Here is a 5,809-nt window from a genome sequence, read left to right on the forward strand (position 1 = left end):
TGTTTGAATCACTGTGGACCTATCATTTGTTCGCTCTTGTTTCATCTCGATCCACATTTTTTTTAACCGCCCCCAAGAGTATAAATCAAATTTTAGAAATTGTATCAATTTCACCAATAAATACTTTAGCATGTGCAACTAGTAGTTATAAACTTTTATAAAACATTGCCGTAATAATATGACTACTGTTAGAAATGAATTCCTAACAATTCCTCTTCCCCCCTTTTTTTTTGAAGAGAGAGAAAGGAGAAAGGTCACCTGAATACAAAAAGAAAAAAAAAATCGTTTTTTGTTTTTTTGTTTTTGTTTTTTTTAAGACTTCTTCATTCTTTTCTTCAAATTCTGCAAGGAGATGTTGACTTTGGTGTTCATATGTTTCTAGGTGAAAAAGGTTATTTTGGCATGGGGTGGGGGTTGTTTGGATAGGGCTGTTTCTATGAGTTTTAGAACTAATCCTCTTATATAGGGTATAATACAGCATCCTATTAGTGTTAATATGCTGAATACGATAATTAAAGAGGTGAGGACAGAAGTCATAAGCCCTTTCCATTTCCTGAACCCTTGTTCTATGATATTAGAAAAGGGGTCATCTATGCCTGAATTTTCAGCAAGTTCATTAGCTAAGGTGGTCAACCCTTGTAATGTTTTGGTAATGGTACCATCAGGAGCTGTGTTATTGGGGATGAAAGTACATTGGACTCCGATCATGACACATACTCCTCCTTTTTCTGCTAATATCATATCTAGGGCTAACTTGCTTTCCTAGGCCATTTTGCTAGTAGGTCCTAATTGTTCTGCTATTCCCTTTATAGCATCTCTGGTATAATTTACAAATCTTTGTTGATTATAATGTTGTTGTTATGTGCCTTGGAGTCGGTTCCTACTCATAGTGACCCTGCACAGGGTTTCCAAGGCTGTTAATATTTACGGGAGCAGAACGCCTCATCTTTCTCCCGCGGAGCAGCTGGTAGTTTTGAACTGCTGACCTTGAGGTTCGCAGCCCGATTCGTAACCACTACGCTACCAGAGCCTAATCCAGTCCACATTTTGTTACTGGTTGACCACCAGAATAGTACAGATTCAAACCCTGCAGCTCTTTGGTTTCTTGCTTTGAATTCATTGGGCACCCATCGGGGTACTCCTATACTGTCTATGTAAATATGGGCATTGAAAGACCCATGGGGAGTAGTTACACTTCTTTTGACTTTATGTCTGTTTCCTGTAGTTGTTGGCTGATGGAATGCTAGGGTGAAAGGGATGGCCGATTGCACCAGAGAACAGGTGCCACTCCAATTTGCGGGTAAAGCCCCAAACAGCTATTTCCTGCAGTACTACCAGACATCTGCTCATGGAATAGCTAGGGCTGACTGATTTGGGAGCTCTTTGAAGACTTTGTGCTTGCTGCATCCTGTCAGGTTTCCGATGAACATCAAATTCCCCCCCTGTCTGGAGAGACACAAAGTGAAATTGACATTCAAGGCTGGAGGCCTAGTGGTCCTCAGGGGCTGACCCATAAGACCCCTGACATTAGGGAACAGTCGTGACATTGAGTTATAGGATTCGTTGCCCCAGGCTATGGGGTTCTAGAAGAGAGCAACCATACAGTGCATGCATGAGGTTCTGAGGACCATCCAAGTGGAAAGGGGACCACTTGGGCTTCTGGTGTTCCTGTTGCACAGGCATAAGAATCACTCTTATTTAGAGTGTGAACAGAATATTTAATCCATTCCAACCAAGCATTCGCATCCCCATATCCTGTTGCTATAGCTATAGTTTGTCTTAGGTCTTTAACTTACATAACTGTCACTTTGGAAGGGTCATTTCCTGAACTTAAGGGGGCCGGTACTAGATCTGAATCATTTCTAGAATTCTGTGTTTGAGTTCTATCTTTGGTAAAGGTAGGCCTTGAATTTTGTCTAATTAGTTTTACAGAGGAGATCTTTTAGGATCTTATAGGATCTTTTCCTGTAACATCAGCTCCCAATCCATAGTTCCCTATTATTGAAGGTTTTGGGATTATCTATAATTAAGAGTAATGGATTAATTGCATTGTTAGGATTTGCGATGGGGGGCTGGGGTAGACCCTCTTATGATCTAGAAGTCCATTACCGATAATGGGTGGTCCACCGCCGTATGAGGTGGTCATGGAACCGCGGATCAGGACTCCACACTCACTTCGTGCCCAAGGCACGTCTCATTCACACACACACAACCTCCGGGATGTCCCAAACACCAAAGGAAGTACTGTTCGCCCCCGCGGTTTTTCCTTACCTTTGGTCCGTGCACGAAGCTACCTGGTTGTCACGTGATGCTCTAGTAGGCCTTTTTCCCACTTTGCCAAGGGTCCCGATTTATTCGCTTCCTTGGGAGACTTCAGTCGATCTCACCCGACGGCTGCTGTAACTGGACAGTTACTCCTCAGAGGAGAAGGCTAAAGCTGCTTCCCAAAGGGAATGGGAAATCCCGGACTATCCCCCAAATTGTTAGAAATGAATCCCGATGTCGCGTAAAAGACGCTCGGTGAGACTAAATTACCTTGGCAAAGTAAAATTTACTCTTGCAAGAGTAAATTTTGCAAGAGGGTGTGTGCGCATAGCTGTACATACACAAACAGGCCAGCAAGCACACTGAGTGGGCAGTCCACTCGGGTTTTTAATCCCTGACGCAAGTCTCAAGGCTGTGTCTCACCCTATTGGCTAGGGTTTTGACCGCACAATCTATTCCCTTACCCGGTTGGCTAGTTCAAATTTTTAAGGTGCACATTCCTACTTCAGGAAAAGAAGAGAGTGATCATAAAGTCTTTGCTCCAGGAAGTAGTTTAAGAAAAAAGAGAAAGTGATTATAAATTCCTTACTCCAGGAAGTAGTTTAAAGAAAAAGAAAGTGATCATAAAATATTTTTCCACACTAACATCACAATTAAGGAAACATTCTTAAATAACCCAAAGCTCAGTTCATGTTCAAAAAGCCATTTTCCCATTAATTTGTTTAGATCAGGATCCCAAATGTTGCGTTTGTTTCTTCTATTTACATGGCTTACATGTTATTTAATCTGTGTAAGTTCCACCTCCCTTTTCCCTCATACCATTTATTTGTTGAGGATCAATTTGACTAGGAGAACTTTCCAGTCTGGATTTTGCTGACTGCAGCTTTATTGTGTCATTGAACATATTCTTCTATTGCCAATATTTACTTTAAGCAGATGGTTTCATCTGTTTGACTAGACAGAGTTTTGGTTTATTGACACAAATATTTTATTGGTGATATGAGTATGTTCAATTTCATAGCATCAAGAGACAAATGTGTTATTGTCTCATGTTAAGTGATGTGAAATTATCATTGGTTTCAGAAAATGTTAGCCTGATCCATCCATTCTAGAGTTCCCTAGCCAATTTTACCTCATAGTTGCAGTAGTTGCTGATGATTGTGGCCTAGATACCTTGTAATAATGCCAGTTGGAAAATGTTGACTTTATAATAAGATCATTCCTCCTGTAATTATTAACTGTGATTCTTCTGTGGATAACATCTTTCCCTCACCAACTGTATGTTTACCCTGAAATATATTCCATAAAGGAGAGGCAGGAAAAAGCTATTTTTCTTTGGTGTGGCACTGTCAGTAAATGCATTTGACTGCAAGGTCTCTTTGAACCTCAGAGTCGGAGGTTCAAGTTCACGAGTCACTCCACGAGTCACTCGTAGGAAACCCTATACAGGGCCACTATGAGTCAGAACCAACTCGATGACACTTAATAACAACAATAATGTTCATTTTACAACTGCAATGAACTTATCTACTGGTAGTAACTTTTCTTGTATGCATATTATATAATAACTGGGCCCATTGCTTCCATTTCTGATGATTAGAGAAAACAAAGTATGGGTTGATCTGGTACTCATAAGGAGGGTTTTATTTCAATTACTCCACCTGTAGTGCATTCTTTGCTCCAAGAACGCTTGCTTCAGGATTCAAAAGAAGGAGAATGAAATGGAGTCTGTTATATTTTTAAATCTGTTGGGGTGTTTTTACCCCCTTTTCTGTGTTCAATAATCCCATAATATGGAATGCAAAGAAACCAGGCTGATAAATCTGCAAATTTGCTTGTTACATAGAGTCCAGAGTTCCTCAGTGAAAACCAGCTGATTGATTCTGATATTGTTGGGGTCCCAACATCTTGCGTGGTAACAATGCTTTAGGTGCAGAAACGGGGTACTACAAAAGCAATACTAGTTGTCAGGTTAATTTCGAACAGGCAAAAAATGGAATGAAAGAGGAGAATATGACTTAACGGGGAAAATTGAAGTGGAAAACGGATTGGCAGAAGCATAGGGAGAAACCGCTTTGGTCACAAATGGTGTCTTTCAAAACTGGTGGAGGTGCCAGAGATTGAACCCAGGACCTCGTATATGCTAAGCACGCGCTTTACCACTGAGCTACACCCCCAATTGCAGAAGCCTTATTTTGGATTCTTTTCGTGATTCTTTGTTTCTTAAGGATTTAGTAAGTTATATGAGAAACACAATAGCACACTTAGTTGTGAAAGAGCTGAGTTGAATCCTGTTCAGCGACCTCAGAAGAAAGCAACAGAATTCCAAATGAAGGAGGCCAAAGGGAAGCCATCTGCGGTTTTTTACTCTCTGCAGTCTCCTTTCAAGCCCTTTTCCGGCCCTGTGTAAGGCCGCAGCAGGTGGCCCGGCCACCTCAAAGCGGGCAGAGACCGTAGTGTACGTGGAAGATGAAGGAAGGGTGGAGCTTAGGGGAGGTCCTTGCTGCCCTCGGTGCTCTAGTCCCTGCGTCCTGCGCCGCCTAGGCCTTAGAACAAAGACCCTCAAATTATCTCCGGGTCTAAAAGACAAAAACATCCACTGAACATTTCGTGGTGAAAGCAGGGAACGTCCCTAAGAACTCAAGATGTCCTGGACTGATCGCAAGGACAAATTGAAAACCCGAGCCCTGCTGAGAAGCATCATGTGGACGCTCAGAGCTCAGAATGGCATCCTGAGCGTCCATTTCTTCCCGCAAACCCCTCGCGGTCCCTTACTCTGTGACGATACACGGACAAAGGAGGATAGAGCAGACTGGTTTCTGTTTCTCTGAGACTCCAGTGCAGACTCTCTCTCTCAGAAATAATGTCAAATTTATTAAAAAGTGGAACGGCTAAAAATAGTACAAAAATACCCGTATTACCCTTTCCCAGAAACTGCCATTGTTAATATTTTACCCGTTTGCTAATTTTCTCTTATTTGAGAGCAAAGTGCATGTACCATATCCATTTAACCTTACAAACTTTAGTACATAACCACAGTAGAGTTATGAGCTTGAGGAAATTTAATATTTACCCCTTCCCTGGCTAAATCATGTCCATTACAACAGCATCTCTCCCTCTGGTGCAGAGTCAGATATTAGGTTAGTTGGCTTGTCTTTAATCTGAAACCTTTCCACAGCCTTTTGTTGTCTTTTATGGCATAGATGTTTTGGAAGAATACCATCCTTTTAACTTCTTCTTTCTTCCTTTTTAAATAGAATAGCTTTCATTTGGGCATTGTCTGATGTTTCCTCATGGTCAAATTCAAGATAAGTAATCTGTCTGTTTGTCATACTGTGGTAGCTTGTGAATTGCTGTGATTCTGAAAGATGCCATCGGTATGTTAAATACCAGCAGGGTCACCCATGGTGGACAGGTTTCAGATGAGCTTCCAGATGAAGACAGACTAGGAAGAAGGAGTGACGAACGACTTCCGAATCTTTAGTCACTGAAAACCTTATCAATAGCAGAGAAACACTATCAGATATAGTGCTGAAAAATGAGC

Source organism: Chrysochloris asiatica, unplaced genomic scaffold (assembly GCF_000296735.1).
Source record: "Chrysochloris asiatica unplaced genomic scaffold, ChrAsi1.0 scaffold00213, whole genome shotgun sequence".
NCBI classification, from domain to species: Eukaryota; Metazoa; Chordata; class Mammalia; order Afrosoricida; family Chrysochloridae; genus Chrysochloris; species Chrysochloris asiatica.